Genomic DNA, 20,355 nt, shown 5'->3' with positions numbered 1-20,355 from the left:
CTGTGAAGTTTTTGCCCAAATTTGGCGAGCTGGCCAAACCAAGCTTTTGAAAAGTTCACTCATCACTACTAAGAAGAACCACACCTGAGCAAATGGTCCTGATTCTAGTTGGACTGACAAAAAACTACCTAAACATGGGACAGAACATTAGTTCAAGTGAAACTGGGTCCAAAGATGCAACTAGAATTGATTGACATGTCATTAAAGCACTGCAGAATAAGTTGGCGCTATACAAATAAATATTATTATGTCTAATATCAAATAGGACAGTACTCATGCACCTACGGTAGTTCCATACCCTGGAAGGAATGTCTCATCACAGAAAGTGATGGCATATTGCTAAGATGTGCCATTACTTTCTGATTGGTGGAAAGTGCATAGACCTCAGTTGATCTGGAGAATCAAGCTGCGGCCCCATCACAATTTTTCATTGCAAGGCGATGTTCCTGGCTACTTGCTATACAGGGAACTATCTTTGCCCAACAGTGCCCCCGTGTGGAGAAACACTGCTAAGGGGCTATGATTTTAGCTCTGCACCCTCTTTAGCCACACCCCCGAGGAATCCTATTAACTTATAATGGAATCCCTTACTATTGCACACTATATCTTTACTTCTTTATTAGTTCTTATAGGTGTTACTATTCTACTAGTATAGTTGAATATTATGACCCTGCGCCTTGGCAACAGGTTAATTTTTAGTAAGTGTAATACAGACTCGGCAGTAGAAACACCCACAGCTGCTATATGTCTCCTATACTTATAAAATGGGATCAATTATTAAACCAATGCCTCAGTAAAGGAGCATGTTTCCTCTCATCGCTTGAAACACAGCTCCACAGTAGAACATGCCCCGTAGATAGACATACATTTTCCATGACTAAAGAGACACATTGCAGACCCTGTTTGTAGATAATTCTCCACTTAACTTTTAATGCACATATTCAATGGAGATGACTGTCAAATTTCAATATAAGTCATTCCCTGGTATAATATATTTCTGGAAAGAGAAGAGCCCGTCAAAGTGGACCAAGAAATATCAGGCTCATGCCCTTGTTTATGCAGAGATAAATGCAGGGTGGCTGGGGAATAAAAAGACAGGTCAAAGTGAAGGGAGGAGGTCGGCGTCGAAATTAGAAAGCTGCTCCGCTGGGTCTGCTGTGAACTTCTACATAAAAGAGAATTGGTGAATCTCCAGCACTGCAGAGCGCGCTCTGATTTCCCTTGCTGTAAGGAACGGGAAGGCAATTTACAAGCTACACAATGCTGAGCGTGTAGCAACATTAAGGACGCAACTTTTAAGTTGTGTTGAATGATTTAATAAATGATAAACTTTGACATTCTGATTTTTTTTAACAAACCGCTTCATTAGATGTTGCATGTTTAAAGGATGACTCCAGCCACAGCTGAAATGAACCTCACGGTCACGGCAAGCGCGTCTAACTTAAGTGGTAAAGAAATTAAGAATCAAAAGTTTTGCGTATTGTCTTTGTTTTATTCTGACTTTAACTCACATAAGGCTGCAGGATAAAGATTCCTATTTCACCAAGACCGTATTCTTGGTGGAGCTTAATTATGTAATGTTTGGCGCCCCCCTGCTATAAGTAATGCACTTTATGTGGGCTGCCTAAAGAAATTGCAAAACCGCGAACTGTGTTGGGAAGAGAGCGGTGCGCTGATGAGCAGAACTCTTTAAGGACTTGGTACCATGATGGCTCTGGCCTCTTGGCTCATGTACATCCAGTTGCCCCATTCTTAGCTTTCCAGCTGTATACCTTGCATAGAACCATCGGTCACTTCTTTCTCTGATCATGGGAACCCTTTCTTCTCTCCGCTTCCACTTGGCCTTTCTCTCTCACTTGGTTCTTTTTCATTCTCCGCACTGTATGGCCTCTCCTTATCTTAGTCGCATGCAGGAATACCCTATCTCTTGTTGCTCTAGTGTCTCAAAACTTCAAACTACAACTTCACAACCCTAACCCCTCAGGGTTTTTCTATATCGGTCTGTGTCCCTTCCCGCACAGACAAGTCGGTCTCATACCTTGCTGTGCACATGATGGGGTATATTCAATATTTTTTTAAAGAAACAGAATATTTGTAAATAAGAGGCATTATACATTCCATACAAGACTGTCAGTAAGTTTTACATTCTCCTGCAGTGCCACCACAGGACAAAAGGAGTATTACACAGTTCTCATTGAAATCAGTCAGCTGACCATGTAATGTGTGGACATACTGGGTCTTCTGAGGAAGAGATGCTTTTTGTAATTGTTTGTCTTCCTGGTTAATAAGTAAAGGTCCTGAATATGGGATTCCCTCAAGATTTTATATTCTGAATGTAGTACATGAAAATTACTCCTCAAGTAGACAATCCCTGTAATACAATATGAATAACTATTGGAGCCACAATAAATAGTTTAAATATTCATGTAAGATCTACAAAAAACTAAACTATTAGTTATTATTATTTTAGGTGCATTCCTAGGCCATATAGTGTCAGTCTCGGGGCTAGGAGTAACTCCACCCCTGGCTAGTAAGAAAGAGGAGGAGCCGTGTAAAGGGTAACCTTTTCTTACCCCCTAGCCATCATGGCCATTTATAATGTAACTCCTGTATGGCTCAGGTGGCTCACAGAGGGGAGTGACATATGAGAGGCGAAAAGTTCCTTTTAAAGGACTACTAAATACTAAAAGGAAAGGGCTTCTCTACATTTTACTATATAAGCCAACATCTACACCAACATAGAAGGGGTTCTTTACTGTAGGAGCAGTGAGGCTATGGAACGTTCTGCCTGAGGACTTGGTGATGTCGAATTCACTAAAAGAGTTAAATAGGGGCCTTTCTTGAGCAAGTTATAGTCACTAATTACTACAGAAGGGTCGGTGATTCGTGGATTTATTCTGATTGCCAGATTTGGAGTTGGGAAGCAATTGTTAGCCTTCAATGAGGAAAATTGGCTTCTGCCTCACTGGGTTTTTTTGGCCTTTCTCTGGTTCAACACTGGGGATGGGGGGAGGGGCAGATTTAATAGGCTGAACTGGATGAACATGTCTTTTTTGAGCCTAAGATACCATGTTAGGCTACTTTCACATGAGCGTTTTATCGTGGTGTTTTATCACAACATCTAAAGCATTGGATTCCAATGCATTTGTTCATATGGGTGATTTTTTGGGTGCGTAAAATCAGCTGGCCGGAAAAGATAGCGCATACAGTGCACATTCCGTCTGTCCGATTTTACGCACGCCCGGAAAAGATAGGTGTTGTCCTATATTTTGCAGGAATGCACTGGCTGGTCCCATAGACTCCTATGGGGGCCTATGACAGCTCCCGGAAAAGGGAGGTGGGAGGGAGTTTAGTAGCAGCTCTGCTAAGCTCCTGCTCTGTCCTGCCCTCTCCCCTTGCTGGCAGCCGGCAAGAGAGGGAGGTAGTTTAGCACACTGGCTCTGCTGAGCTCCCACCCCCTCCCTTTGCCGGCAGACGGCAAGTGGCAGAGAGGGGGAGGTAAGGGGGAGGGAGTTTAGCAGAGCCGAACTCTCTCCCCCTGGCCAATGGTATTCCGGGCTGCTGCGTGTATACGCCGCAGCCCAGCCATCTGAATGAGTGTTAAAATGGGAGATGCAGCCGCAATTTGGTCGTGGCTGCATCTCGTTCATGTGACTTTCGGCCGCGATACGGGCGGACGAAAATCGCAGCACCTATGTGAAAAAGCCCTTACTATGAATGGATTACTAGACAAAATTAAACTTTACAATGTTAACTTTGGTAATATTGATTTTGCCACACTTGAAAAGCCCCAAAATGTTTAGCCTGATATCATTGTTTTGATGCAAAGTTAATATTTTGCATTGACTGCTACTTACCTCTTTTTATGATATGTACTAATGTTCCCCAGAGGTTATTTATGGCCGAGGACTTCATTTAAGTAATTAAATCAAATAATAATTTGGATTGTATTCAATAGATTTGCCTGATTAAACCTCTGTTTGATCCAAATTACTGCAACAGGTTCTACTCAATGGAGCAATGGAGTACGATAAACTCTAGGCACTAAATATAATTGCGATACTTGTCGCCTTTCAGATAGAGATATCATTGGGATCATAGTCAACACTGCGGCCCATTTATCTTCACTAATTTAGCCAAAGTCTTCTTCCCATTTACATTTATTGGGACCTGCTGTAAATAGTAAGAAAGTGTCTGTAATAAATAAGATATCACACCCCCCGTAGCTCCCGAAAACCCAAGAAAATTCACCAAAGAATGTTGAACTGTAGGCACAGATACTGACCGGGCCGGGGCAGCAAACACATGTCATAGCTGAAGGGACTGGAAGAAATAACTATGTGGAGCATCATAAAGATCTCTAAATTGTTTAACCCTTTCCAGTCCAATTTGTATCCTGGCTTTCCTAGGGGATTTACTCTTTTTCTGCTGTTATACAACGGCACTATCTGCTGGCTAAAGCCAGTACTGCATGAGGTGACATGTGGGATAGGTCCGACAGCAGAGAGGCTGGCAATATACAGTAGGTGAACCCCGACGGACGTCTTCCAACATCGGAGCTGTACAGCCTTAAATCACAATGTCTTAAGACGTCAGACAGTGGATTGGAAAGGGTTAAAGCTATAAAAAAGATTCCCAGAATATATCTGTTCCAAAACTATCGCCACCTCCAGTGATGAATATCCCTCCAATCTAAAAAATTCGAGGGTTCCTCCAGAAAAGGTGTATATAGTAAACCCATATATATATAGCCCCCTGTTTTTCGTCCCTTGATGCCTCTCTCATCTACCATTCCACCCCACACTATTTCTTTCCCCCCACCCCATCAACTGTTGCAATTGAGGCACAAAAAAGTGTATCCAAGCATTTGGGTTTGCCAACCCTCCAGACCGTTTATCTCATTGATGGGTCTTTATTTTTAGTGGATTTCTTATTCCACAATAAACTCCTAAATATCGTATGGAGGCTAAAAACGTATCGTGATAGAATCAAATCTGGGGAGTTTTTAATTGACGGCAAAATTCTGCCATTTTCAATTCCGCATCAAAATCCGTCCCATGTGAAAGCAGCCTTTGGGCTCTTTACACAGCAAAGAAAGGTGGCAGAATGTCTACCGCAATTACTGATTTCAAGCATCCCTCAAAATAATTCTCTCGGATAGGGCCCTTCCACATTTTCTGGAACCCCTGCCAATCACTAATTATTTTTCCTTAGTTTATTTTCCAGACCATTTCCTTTATATTGCAACATATGGATAGATTGCTCACATTTACTAAATGTACTATCCTGCATAAGGACATTTTTTTCTTCCCTTTCATTAATACGTATCTGCTTTAGACAATCTTTCAGTAACTTTCTGCAAATCATGTCTTATGAATCTAACATCCTCTTTCAGGCTACCAACCTGAGCAGAAAGTAAGGCCCAGACAGTGTTACTTTTGGTCACAGCTAGAAAAACATCATGTAGAGTAGATAAATCCACACCCCTAGCTTGCACTGAAATAGCCTGCATAATAATCATTCACAGAGGCAGGTGAAGCATATAAAATAGGGCCATGCTTACCCTTCTCAATTAAGGGGTGAGATAAAGTATTAAAGGTCCCATTGGAGGAGGCAAATATGCTGCTTTGTGGTATTTGTTGGTAAAGTATACAGAGCGATCAGAATGTTCTGTGCATTCCGCATGTTCACCTCGCTCCATACTCGATGTTGCTCCCAGTGTGACACATGCAGCCTCCCAGTGCAGAGTATTCATTGCAGTGTTCGCTGATGCCTGAGAACCATCTTAAAGCACACGTGCACCAGCAGCTTCTCTCTTCCTTGTCTATGCAACTTCAATTGAGTTACAGACAGGCTTCACAACAAACCAACCTCAGCTATTATGGCTCCTCCGTTTCTCCACTCTTCTACTTTCCCATAACAGGAACTGTGATCCAACACATCCAGTGGTCCAAAAAGACAATCAGCCCAGTAGAGCTGTAACGTCAAACTGGGTCCTTGGTGTCTCGCGGGTCCCTACACTGACAAGACAACTAACCCCTGAAACCTGCCTGCAATGTGGGGCGAATGTCCCTCTAGGGACAACTCCACGCTGGATCCTAGCGACCTACCTTGTTCTAGATGATAAAGGACCCGCAGCAAAACACAGTTCACACTACACATACCAAGAGCCGCAGACACGCAGAGCATGACACTGTTCACACTAAGCATCCTGAACGCTGCACAGACACCTCATGTCCCGCCACATGCACAGACATGCAGGAGCACGGCACTGCCCACACTGAACATCCTAAATGCTGCACAGACACCTCATGTCCAGCCACATGCACAGACATACAGGAGCATGGCACTGCCTACACTGAACATCCTAAATGCTGCACAGACACCTCATGTCCCGCCACATGCACAGACATGCAGGAGCATGACACTGCCCACACTGAACATCCTAAATGCTGCACAGACACCTCATGTCCAGCCACATGCACAGACATGCAGGAGCATGACACTGCCCACAATGAACAAACAAAGAAAAGGTCAGCAGCTTCTAGCTAAGCAGCAACAGACCTTGGGGATTGGCTGGCTGGGGAAATCCATGCCCAGCCAGCTCAATCACTCTACACCTGTGGGACTGTGATGCTGAAAACCTATATAGCACAACAGATCCCAGCAGTGAACCCTAGTAAGAGGTAAAAACACCATCCCAGGAAGGAAGCCAAACTTGCCGGGCAACCTGGACAGAAACTGAGACCAAGACAGTGTTACTTTTTGTCACAGCTAGATAAACATCACGTAGAGTAGGTTCATTTTGTGTATCATTTTGCATATCCACACCACTAGCTTGTGCTAAAATGGCAGGTAAAGCAGATGAAGTATATAAAATAGGGCCATGCTTACACTTCTCAATTAAAGGGGTTGTCCCGCACCGAAACGGTTTGTTTTTTTTCACCCCGCCCCCCCCCCCCCCCCCCCCACCCGTTCGGCGCGAGACAACCCCGATGCAGGGGTTAAAAAAGAACACCGGAGAGTGCTTACCTGAATCCCCGCGCTCCGGTGACTTTTTACTTACCTGCTGAAGATGGCCGCCGGGATCTTCTCTCTCCGTGGACCGCAGGGCTTCTGTGCGGTCCATTGCCGATTCCAGCCTCCTGATTGGCTGGAATCGGCACGTGACGGGGCGGAGCTACACGGAGCTACACGGAGCCCCATTGAGAACAGAAGAAGACCCGGACTGCGCAAGCGCGGCTAATTTGGCCATTAGACGGCGAAAATTAGTAGGCTCCATGGAAACGAGGACGCTAGCAACGGAGCAGGTAAGTGAAAAACTTCTTATAACTTCTGTATGGCTCATAATTAATACACAATGTACATTACAAAGTGCATTAATATGGCCATACAGAAGTGTATAGACCCACTTGCTGCCGCGGGACAACCCCTTTAAGGAGTGAGATAAAGTATTAAAAGTCCCACTAGGTGTAGCTATTTTTTTTAGCAATTCTAACTGGGGTTGCAGGAAACAGTTGAGCGAGTAGCTTTAATTGGGCGGCACCCAGGCCCCACAGCAAACCAACCTCAGTTATTACTGATCCTCTGCTTCTTCACTCTTCTACTCTGCCACAGCAGGAACCATAATCCAACACAACCAGTGGCCCAGAAAGGCAATTAGCCCAGCAGAGGTAGAAACAGGGTCCCAAGAAGAAAGCTAAACTAGCAGGACAGGTGGGAGTTCTACTGGCGCGCCTCCACCCAGCTCTAGGCAACACCCAGCTTCTTTCTCTGTATGGCAGGAACTTGACTATAGGCTCCATGTGTGCCAAGTGACAAAGGGGTTCACATTGAACACTTCTTAAGTGGAAAACATTTTTTATTTTGCGCAACAATATTTTTTGAGTTTCTGTTTCCATTGATATCAAATTTATGTATCTGAGTGTCTTTAAATGGGAGTTATGAAGGGTTCACATCAGGAAGATCATTTGAAATAACCCATTGCAGTGTGGATTATCTATTAAGGCAATACCATATAATTATCATCATATTACACTATGGGATGTTCACTGTAGGTCACCACCTACTGAGTAAAATTAGAACCTGTTTCGGTGATAATTGTGTAGATGTAGAAGAATGGCTGGTGTAGCGGTATCTGATACTTGTAATAGGCAGAAGAACGTCTTGGCGAATGCCTTGCGTTGGCCCCAGATTAAAGCATAAATATATACTTGTTGCAATGAGAGTATTGGAGGATTCATTCACACACCTGCTTAGGCATTTTCTCTGTGCCTCTCTCCTTTGCCACTCACTTATTAAGCGATTTGCTTCTCAAGTGACTGAGCTGTATTTGGACAGCATGTAAGGTCAAAGAGTCCCAGCGCTAATCAATGTGGAGCCTTGTACCTTAAGGATTAAGCAAGATCTTGCAATGCATACACTTATTTATGCTTCCATTATAAGCTACCCTTGTAGTAGCTCTGCATAGCCTGAGAGAGGCTCTTTAGGACTTCTTAAAACAGCCAAGTGGTTGATGTCTCTCGGAATGCAGAACAGGAACAGCAGTCTGTCACACAGATATTTCATTTGACTATGAGTGTTAGCAATTACAACGGAGGTGTGAAGACAAAGTAGTTGCGTTCCAAGCTTTCAGTGCATTATTGCTTTATAGGCAGGCAACACAATATTAGCAATGAACAGAGCCTGCAACCTGCTTAAGGAATAAAAGGATTACTTGGCTGACCAGATATTCATCAGATTATTGCTACACACCTTAAATAGGGTTTTAAGGGTTGGTCATATGGGTATATATCATATTGGGGCATGTGCACATCATAGAAGTGAATCCTCCACTTTAGCCAGCCCTCTGTTACGCCAGAATGGAGAGCTCTGAAGCACTATTGAACTGTCCATGTGATATAGACGGACATCTTCTGAGATGTCTTGGGGGAGATGCAGCTTCTTCAAGCAAAATCACTTCTAGTATTGGTCTCATATATGACAAAGGGACCTCCTAAAGCTCTAGAACCTGTGGCTGACCAAAAACTCTGCACCTCCTTTATAGAGGTGTTTTACATGGTAACTCCAGGTTTGGAAGGGGAAAACAAGGTTCGTGGGATGACTGCATAGCAGTTGCTTGGTGTCAGACACCAGTTGCATAACATAGCCTCTCCAGTGGATCCAATCATATCCCAAGCAGAACATCGTTTGGACCACCATGTGCTTTGCTTGAAACACTTTTATTAAATGTTAAACAGTCTTTCTCAGCCATTGGGGTAGTACTAGTGACTAATATCGGGCTTGCAAGTGGCAGTGCTCACTAGTTTGGCAGTGTAGGCTGTTCCTCAGATGATGATGCACTTTCCGAGTCTCTATACAGCAATTAAGGCCTTGCACAAGACCTTCGAGTTCTCCATCGGAGAGACGCAAAATCACAGCTCACAGAACGCTATGCGCTCACTAACTCAACTGTGTAGCTCAATTGTTTGTGCTGTTCTATATATCACCCCCGCCTCTTGGAAGACCACTGCAAGTATCTTCTCCCGAGCTCCCAAGGGGGCAAGTCTTTAAACAATAAAGTTTTTTCGACAAATGAAGCCAAGACATGTTCCACCCTATTACACCCAAGAAGTAAGGAAGAGGGGGTTGCTCTAAAATGATAAATTACACATTACTGACCTCCTAATTATTCTCCACTCCAGCATAGTCACTCCGTTTCTCCCATAGGTCTTTGTTTCCACTGACTGCGGTGGTGGCGGGATGTTTACCCATGTGACCGCTGCAGCCTATAAAATGCAAGATACATACCTTGAAACAAAACATTATCAGTGACGCCCTGCATACAGAGTATTGGCTAGACCATGCAATCTATATACAAGATGTCATTGTACCAGAAGGATGCAATGACTTCACAGATCATGTGACGCACCGCCCGCTAGAAGAATGGGCACATTGTGGGACATGGATGTGATTTAAACTCTATGGACCTATCTTTTCCACACATTATGATAGAAAAATCCTCCTGCGCTCTTTAACGGGGAAAGAGCCCCCGTTAAAGAGCGCAGGAGGATTTTTCTATCATAGTTTTGTTCACTTTCCTCCCCATTTGTGTGGTGCATCACCCACTGGGGTTTTTTTCCTACTGCTGCATCTCCTCTTTTTGAGGATTCTTGGGGATCTTGCACAGGAAGAACATCTATAGTTCTACAGGTGACCGGGGATCATCGGTGCAAGCAGGTTATTCTCCCTGAGGTGGAGATCCCGCTTTGCACCAGGTGAGTAAAAAACCCCCTTATTTTCTATTTCGGATCCCTGTGTGGTGGCGCGGATCTACTCTTTGAGATTTCCCACACATTAGTGTTAACTACTTGCAGGAAAGATAGGACAGGGGATATCTTCCCGCTACTTTTTTCATACTCCTACACTATGGCGCAGAGTTTAAAAAGCCCAAGAAGGAAAAAAACCCGTACATGCACAACTAGGCTCCGTACCGGCGAGCATAGTTGCACATACACTAGTCTGAAACCGCGCTTAAGAGATCTGTGAAAAATCCGACAAATATCAGACACGGAGTCGGTGTGCTGTGCGATGTTTTTTTTGCATGCTATTCTATGTGTGTAAGGCTGACATCTCACAAATATATGCGTATTTGCACGGCCTGCGTATTTTACAGCACTTTTTCGACACGCACCAATTAAAAGGACTTGTCTGAGTTCCAGATTTGTTTATTTTCCTGTGCCATTACGCAGTGTTTCACGCATCTCTTAGGTCGCTCTCACACATGCACTTTTTACCGCTATTACAGTTTTTAATGCCACGATTTTTGAGCATTGTCTGCTCGATTTTCGTGCGTTTCGTGTTTTTCAATGCAACCCATCACCCATCACAATGATGGGGTGTGTTGAAAAATGCTGTTGAATGCAGTTCGAAAACGCCAATCAACCTTAGCATATTTTGCGTGCATTTTTGCATCCCCATTGACTTCTACAGGGACTTCTGCTGCACCAATGCGCAGGAAAATAGAGCATTCTTCTTTTTTTGTACAACTGAAATACGTAGGAAAAATATGCGCATGTGAATAAACCATAGGCGTACCGGCAGGGGGTGCCGGGGTCGCAACGATGACCCGGCCTCTGCGCTTGAGGAGGTCCAGAGGCCATCCTCCAGCATATACAGCTCTACTTTCACTTCACACTGTTGGCGGCCGCTTGCTAAGTTAGTGCGGTCCAGCTGACAGCACGAGCCAGAGAGGAGAGTAGGAGAAGGGAGGGGGGAGGACTTGGAGAGAAGACAGGGGAAGAGGAGGGGGATAGGGGAAAGAGCAGAGAGGACACAGAAGCAGACTCACCGCACACGGGCACAGTACAGCAAGCTATCGAGTAGAGGGAGCAGGGATGATGTCATCTCCCTGCTGCTTCCCTCCTGCTGACACTGTGTACAGCTGCTTTCCTCAGCAGAGAAATAGTCCAGCACCAGGGTATGTATCTTTCTATCTGCTTGTCTGCCTGTCTGTCTATCTATCTTGCCTGGTCTCATATCTATCTATCTATCTCATATCTATCTATCTATCTATCTATCTATCTATCTATCTATCTATCTATGGCCGCCTGCAGACGGCCCGCTCGGATCCAGCTGCGAGGACCCGACCCGAGCGCCTGCAGAGAGCAGCGTGGAACTCACCCACTCCCGCAGCTCTGGCTCTTTCATGTGTCGTCTGCCGGGCAGCCGGCGCATGCGCAGGGCAGAGTCTGCGGCCAGGGGGTGACGTTTCTGTGCGGGGCTCTGCGAGATCCACACAGAAATAAAGCATGCCATGGTTTGTTTTCTGTGCGTGATTTCGCGCAGACAAACCGCGCCCATCTGCATAGGATTGCGTATTGTAATGCAATCCTATGCAGGCATGTACGGGCGAAAATTCTGCGGGTAATCCCACCGCGGAATTTCCACCTATGTGCAGGAGGCCTATCTCATATCTATCTCCTATCTATCTATTTATCTATCTATCTCTCATATCTATCTTTCTCTCCTATCTATCTATCTATCTATCTATCTATCTATCTATCTATCTATCTATCTATCTCTCATATCTATCTTTCTCTCCTATCTATCTATCTATCTATCTATCTATCTATCTATCTATCTATCTATCTATCTCATATCTATCTATCTATCTATCTATCTATCTATCTATCTATCTATCTATCTATCTATCTATCTATCTATCTATCTATGTATCTATGAATCTCTCTCATATCTATGTATCTATCCATCTATGTATCTATCTCTCTCTCTTAGGCCTCATGCCCACTCGGACGCATGGATTTCCCTGCTGAATCCCACAGTGAAATCCGTACATGCCCGCAGACATGGAGATGGTAAATACATTATACTCACCTCTCCTGACGCTGCGGGGCTCCCCTCTGTGCTGGCCGGATTTTCTTTCTCCCAGTCGGTGGACGTGCTCGGCACACTGGCAACGTGCCGCGTGCATGCGCACCAATATTTTAAAAGATCTCCTGTTCTCCCGCATATCTGCGGCACAGCACAACAGCTGGGACTGTGCCACGGATACGAACGGCTTCCATAGGCTTCAATGGAAGCCGCGGGAGCCGTCCCCGCGGGAGATCCGCAAGAAAATGGAGCATGCTGCGATTTCTTCCTGTGCGTGTGACCCGCAAACTGGGAAGGGATCCCATCTGCATGCTTTTAGTTGCCCTACCGATGCCAATGCATCCCTATGGGCAGTAAGATGCACGGATCTCCCGTACGGGGGCCACGTGCGGATTTTATAAATAAAATCCGCACGTGGACATTAGCCCTCAGGCATTGCTACGGGGCGAGGGGGAAAAGGGCCTGGGGGGGGGGGGGGGGCGAGCTGAACTTTTGCACCCGGGCCCCTGAGCCTTTAGAAATCAATGGGTCCTGTTCTTTGCATATTGCGTGTGCCATAGGCCAGCTTCACACAAGTGCAAAAGTATTTGCGCATGCATTTGCGTAGTGTTTTTGTGCAATGACAAGCTATTTCGCACTTTTTGCACCCATTGTGCGCGGCCAACAAAGATGCAGCGATTGAAATGGCTAATTAGTCTTAACAATCTCCAGATGTCTTCTATTTCTTGCACAATTACGCAGTGTTTCACGCATCTCCTTGCATATTGCGTGCACATTTGCGCAACCCCATCGACTCCTATGAGTACCTTTGGTGCGAAAATATGCAGAAAAATAGAATGTGTTTTTTTTATGCACGACTGAAATGCGCGTACAAAACACGGAAGTGTGAAGGAACTCATTGAAATCAATGGGTCTTTATTCTCTGCGTATTGCGTGCACAGATTTTACGCCCGCAGATATGCCCGTGTAAAGCCAACCTTATACTTTGGTTCATGCTAATTTATGTACTGCATGCAAGGCTACATTGACACAGTGAGATAGACATTTGCAAAACTGTTGCTAAGATGTATTACCGAGGGACGTGGCACCAATACAGACTGCCCCGCACGCTGCGCCCAGACTTTTTGGATGCCATTCTTGCTGATGAGAGTTAAAAATAAGCAGATTCTGCATCTACTTTCTCTATAAATTACTGCATCTGGACATCGAAACAGATAAACGGGATACCAATTTGTACCGGTCCGGGGGGAAATCTCTTGGGTCAATAACTGTCTGTTAATCCATTTATCATTGCCCATGCTCTGTGTGAGCTATTTGGACATGATCGCATTACTGAAAATAACATGGCTATGGTGGCTGCGGCTCTCGGAAGGTGGCTTGTGGAATAACTATATAACATGTATTTCCTCAGTAGCTGTATACACTGTGTAGGTGATGGCATTCTGTTGGAAACAATATCTGTAATAGACATGAAGAAGATCATTGGATGTGTCCCCTCCATAAATGTCTTATGTCTGTCTTGTATCAATGTCTTGTCAGCGTCATATTTGTAGTATGCATGGTTGCAGGACTGCAAGAGTTAATGTCTGGTATGTGGTGTCCTGTCTGAAAAATGTAATGTTTTGTGCGTCATGTGACTACGTTATATATATATATATATATATATATATATATATATATGTGCTTGCAAGAATGCAATGGAGAGAGTCTGGGAGAAACGGTCTGTCAGTCGGAGGAGTCGGAGAGAGTTTGACACCAACACACCAGATGAGTCGGTCTGTGTGTGGAGTATGGAGGGGGCTAAGCAATAGCCTGATGAACAGCCTAGGCCCAACCAACAAGGGAATCTTTGGAGAGTGTTGGGAGGGAAATGAACCGCTCCATAGCGAGAAGACAAAGAAACAGCAGAGTGAGTGTTAACCAGTAGAAAGAGAGTTTGCCGGGAGAGAGAATCACACAGATAACTTGGACTGTGGATTGTCCGAATGCCCCGAGTCCTCCCTGTTGCATCACTTTGGCCTGTTATATTTGTATCAAGACTGTTTGTTCAGAATTAAGTAGAATTTGCAGTAAATGCACAGAGCTGACCATTCCCGCTTCTAGTTCAGAAAGTTGCCCTGTGTGTGGACTCTTTTATTTTATCTGGAAGATCCGCTGCAGAGGACGGAACAGTGGTGTCACGAGTGACAACTGGACTTAAGGTAACCCCTGTGATCTCTCCCAGCAATAACTTAGACGGGTCCCGTGCCACCCCCAGGGGAGGAGATGGTAGAGCTCCGTTACAAGGCCTTTCTCTACCCTGCTGTCTCCTTGGCTGTGGGCCCGCTCTTCGGACGTTGCCGATGAATTTCCATATAGTGCCAGTATGCACATTATGCCACCATCCATAACAAAATCTGGCACCTTGCTGTCCACTTGACTAATAGTTTGTGCATCTGGAGATATTATAGGAAAATCTGGTCCATCATTTGGATGTTGACTCATATATTGCTTTCTATATAATTTTCCAGATAAGGTCTATCCGAGATGTAAACCCAAAGCAATCAGTTGTTAAGTTGCAGATAAGGTCAAGCCAAGCCCTCCATAAAGGGATCCGCTTTGGACATCTACTCTCCCCTTCTGTGACATTCGGATACCCTAAATGGGTATTCAGAAAGAAGCTGATCAGACAGAACAACTCTTAACCCTTTCCAATTCACTGTCTGACGTCTGAAGACATTCTGATTGAAGGCTGTATAGCTCCGATGTCGGAAGACGTCCGGCAGGGTATTCTTACTGTATATTACTGGCCGTTCTGTTGTCGGGGGCCTCTCCAGCATGTCCCATACCACAGTACTGGCTCTAGCCAGCAGACGGTGCCATTGTATAATGGCAGAAAGAGAAAGCCCCCTAGGAAACTCTGAATCCAAAATTGGATTGCAAAGGGTTAAATGGGTTTTCCAAGGAGAATGCTACTTATGAGCTATTCTCAGGATAGGTAATCAATAGTTGATCGGCTGGAGTCCATCGCTTGTGACCCTGACAGATCAGCTGAGCGGGCGCATGTTGCCAGTGACGCAAATACACAGAAGGCGGAGCCGAAGCAGCGGAAGTCTCTACGCCAACCTCTGTGTAGTGGCCGGCGCTTGTAACTGCAGGCACAGCTCATGTTGATTTTAATGAGAGACGTTCCTGCAGTTACAGGCTCCGGCCACTTTTACCGAGGTTGGCGTGGAAACTTCCTCTGTGTATTTGCAGCGCTAATAGCCTGCGTCTGCTCAGCTGATCTGTCGGCGTTGCGAGCGACGGACCCCAGCCAATCAACTATTGATGACCTATCCTGAGGATAGTTGTATTCTCCCTGCAACACTCCTTTAATACCTAAAAGTAAGGGAAGCATTGACATTTTCATGTGCTATATAGCACCATATACACTGAACGGACACTTTATTAGAGACACCAGCCCTTTCACAATAGGAGCTTCCCTTTTTGCAAACTACCCCCGTTACCCCGGAGTGCAGCATAAAATCATGTGACAAGTTTTCTACGGATCGGTTTTAGTGTGAAACCACATTAGAATGTGATAATCCAGCAATCCGAGTGACTTCCAACGAGTCCGGGTCATCGTTGCTAGAATAGTCGTGCCAGGAGTTCATACACGGCCAACCTTGTGGGGTTTTCTAATGCAATGTTGCCAATAGTATACAGAGAATGATGTGATCAAGGGAAAACTTCCAGTAAAAGAGGATCCTGTGGACCTAAACAACTCATCGATGAAAGGGGTCAGAGGAGGATGTCAAGAATTGTACTGATAAATAGGCGGTTCACAATCAAGTCAATTGCAAATACAATGCTGGTGCTCCAAGTAATATGTCTGAAAACACAACTGATTGGGGGAAACTTACTAAGGCCCCCTTCACATGGGCATATTTGGGCATGCAAAATTTGCACACGCAATACACAGAAAATGGAACACATGATTTCAATTGGGTTCGTTCACATGTATGTTTTTTTCCAATGCATTTCGGTCACTGAATAAAAAACACAGCATGCTCTATTTTCCAGCGCATTTGCGCACCCAAAGTCTGCATAGAGGTTAATGGGGATGTGCAAATGGATGTGCAATACGCTAGGAGATGCATGAAACAGGAAAAAGAAGGCATCTGGAACTCATTGGACTAATTAGTTATTTCAATCGGTGCGTCTTTGCTTGCCGTGTGCAAATAAACATGCCTTGTGGGTGCAAAAAGTACAGTAAAATACCCCGATGCGCAGGCAAAAATGCATTATTCATTCTGCAAATGTGCAGTGCTCAGGCGCGCACAGTAACGCCTACGCTTGTGTGATAGCTTTTCCAACACTGGTCTTTGTATACTTTCCCCAGTGCACACTGCGCCTAATACATGAAGCAGTGCCTGCCTCATGCATGCATCCTGGCTCCTCCATGTAGCTTCATATACACCAGGTCCGACTTTGCGCACATTTCTGTTAATTTACGTCATTTTCTGGCATAAATTATGCATAAATCTGTCAGTCCATGAAAGCCATAGTCCCTCCTAGCAAGCCCTGCCCATTTTTGGAGAAATAGTGGGACCGGTCTGGAAAGAAGAAAAGTCTCAAATTTCTGTGCACATACCTGCTTGCACAAAAATTAGGAACTTTTTTATGCCAAAAACTGCTATACCATAAGAATATTCAAAAGTATGCCCCTTTGTTTATTAGCACGGATGACCAATTCTGTCATTGCATCTAAGAGTAACAGAGAGGCAAGTAGGGCAAAAATTGTATCAATGAGCAGCGGAAAAACATCACCTGGTCAGATGAATCCTGATTTCTATTGCACTGGGCTGGTGGGGCAAGTAGTATGAAACAATGAACCCTTCCTATCAGATGTCAGCAGTTCAGGCAGGTGGAGGCGATGTAATGCTGTGGGAAATGTTTTCTTGGTACACCTGGGTCCTCTGATACCTGGAGATGGATGCCACGACTAACTGCTACAGTTTTGAAGGCTAAAGAAAGTCAAACTTGCTACTAGAAGAGTGACTCTACTTAAGTGGCCATTCAGTATATGTATCATTGCCCTAGATTACAAGGGACCTACTTTTAACCTTATCACTGCCCTAGACCACCAGGGACCTTCTTTTAACCTCATCACTGCCCTAGACCGTCAGGGACCTACTTTTAATGTCATCACCGCCCTAGACCACCAGAAACCTACGTTTAACCTCATCACTGCCCTAGACCATCAGGGACATACTTTTAACCTCATCATTGCCCTACACCACGAGGAACCTACTTTTAACCTCATCACTGCCCTAGACCACCACGGACCAGCTTTTAACCTTATCACTGCCCTAAACCACCAAGGACCTACTTTTAACCTTATTGCTGCCCTAGACCACCACGGACCAGCTTTTAACCTTATCACTGCCCTAAACCACCAAGGACCTACTTTTAACCTTATCGCTGCCCTACACCACCAGACACCTACTTTTAACCTCATCACTGCCCTAGACCACCAGGGACCTACTTTAACCTAATCACTGCCCTAGACCATCAGGGACCTATTTTAACCTCATTACTGTCCTAGACCACCAGGATTTTACCATTAAGGCTTTCACTATCCAGACATTTTCTGATTGTATTAGTTTCACATTGGCATTCAATAGCAGTATTGTGTGGGAAATATATGATAGTGTTATGTAGGTATAGTATTTTGGCACTGTATGGCGGCATTTTTTAGGCACCGAATAGCTGTATTGGGCATTGTATGAGAGTATTATTTGTCAATGTCTGACTATTTAGGTCCAGTGTCGGATTGGGTCTTGGATCTAAAGTACCAGGATGATATTTAATGTTCAAGATCCTAATATAATTGCAGCAATGAGAGATTTATCCCGTCTAAATATTTTACTTCCACGTATTCTATAGTTGACATCCTTTCCAGGCAATAAACGTTAACTGGTGTTTTCCGAGCTAGATCAGCTTTTATGCCTCTTCCATAAAGTTCTACCCTGCGATGACTCCGGAGTCGTTCACTTATTCGCTGCACTTGTTATTTTTCCCACAGAAATTACATCTACTCAAAGCAAGTGTCAAATTAAGCAACAACCCCTAGAAGCCGGTTGTTACAAGTAGTTAATGAACTGTGGCCTGCGATAGTTAATGCTCTGTGAAATCGGTCATTAATTTTAGAAACTACCGATTTCTGGGGAATTGGTGCAATTATAAAGCTTTTATAATCCAGCAACAACAAACAGCGGAGAGGGAAGATGGAGGAAAATATGAAATAAGGAAGAGGAACGATCTCACGTCACGGCATTAGGGGAGCTTAGCAGAAATCAATGTGCAGCTGGGAAGCTCAGGTTATTCTAGTACTTAAAGGGGATCTGCCAGGATCACAATCCTTGTTCGGTTTCACTATTAGGGTATAAGAACATCATAGATTGGGGGCCCCTCAAGGGAGAGCCACTTATTAAATGTATTAGCAAACTTTTTGCCATTCCAATATTATAGGACCGCCATTCCCAGCTGTAGGGGAAATGTGTGGCTGACCAGGACTTTCCCCAGCAAGATTGTCACGGGTGCTCCTCATAGGTCCCCACTCCGGTATTAATGCCATTCATAGGGCCTAACTTGGTAATAATGCCCCTCCTAGTCATATGCCTTCACTCCTGTAATAGTGACCCTCAAGGGCCTCCAGTTGGTAATAATGCCCCTTATAGGCCTCCACTCCTGTAATAGTGACCCTCAAGGGCCCACAGTTGGTAATAATGCTCCTTATAGGCCTCCACTCCTGTAATAGTGACCCTCAAGGGCCTCCAGTTGGTAATAATGCCCCTCATAGGCCTCCACTTCTGTAATAGTGACCCTCAAGGGCCTCCAGTTGGTAATAATGCCCCTCATAGGCCTCCACTCCTGTAATAGTGACCCTCAAGGGCTCCCACTTGGTAATAATGCCCCTCATAGTCAAAGGCCCTAACTCTGGTAATAATGACCCTCAAGGGCCCCCACTTGGTAATAATGCCCCTCATAATCATAGGCTTCCACTCCTTTAATAATGACCCTCAATGGTCCCTACTTAGTAATAATGCCCTTCATAGGCATCCACTCCTGTAATAATGACCCTCAAGGGCTCCCACTTGGTAGTAATGCCTCTCATAGTCATAGGTCCTCACTCTGGTAATAATGACCCTCAAGGGCTCCCAATTAGTAATAATGCCCCTCATGGTCATAGGCCTTCACTCTGCTAATAATGACCCTCAAGGGCCACCATTTTGTTATGGTGCCCCTCATAGGCCTCCGTTCCCATAATAATGATCCCAGACTCATAGGCTGACAATTTATAATAATGCCCATTATATATTTAAAAAAAAAACAATTATACTCACCCGTATCACTCCTCCCAGTCCCACTAGTGGGTGCGTAGTAGCGGTGGGTTCAATGGCCAATCTGCCCCTGAGTGTGGAGAGAAGGACTTGTACTTAGATTCTGTCACCATTTTTGTGCACCCCTATCTGAGAGCAGCACAGGGAATGACAGTCATACTGATTACAGTAAAATCTCTACTGTGTGGATCTGTGCAGTAGTTTTGGAGAAACTTGCATTTTATCAGTAGCAGCACAGCACTACTTAGAGTAGTTCTGGATATTCATGAGCTGCAGGCTAGCTACACCCACCCTACCCTTCAGCCAATGATTGACAGCTCTCTGCCTAATACTGTACACAGAGAGAGAGAGCTGCCAATCATTGGCTGGAAGCGGAGTGGGTGTGGCTAGCCTGCAGCTCATGAATATGCAGGACTAGTTCTGTGTCTGGCTACTACTAATAAAATGTAAGTTTCTTCAAAACTACTGCACAGATCAAAAAGCAGGGCTAAAAAATGGGAAGTTGGCCACATTGCTTGCAACAAACTTTACTAAACAAACTTAACTCTAGACAAAAAAAATATTTAAAAGTTCTTTTCCGTGACACTGAGGTCTCACTGTGTCAGTAATAATGGTG

This window comes from Eleutherodactylus coqui, chromosome 11, assembly GCF_035609145.1.
Source record: "Eleutherodactylus coqui strain aEleCoq1 chromosome 11, aEleCoq1.hap1, whole genome shotgun sequence".
NCBI lineage: Eukaryota > Metazoa > Chordata > Amphibia > Anura > Eleutherodactylidae > Eleutherodactylus > Eleutherodactylus coqui.
This window is presented reverse-complemented; position numbering follows the sequence as displayed.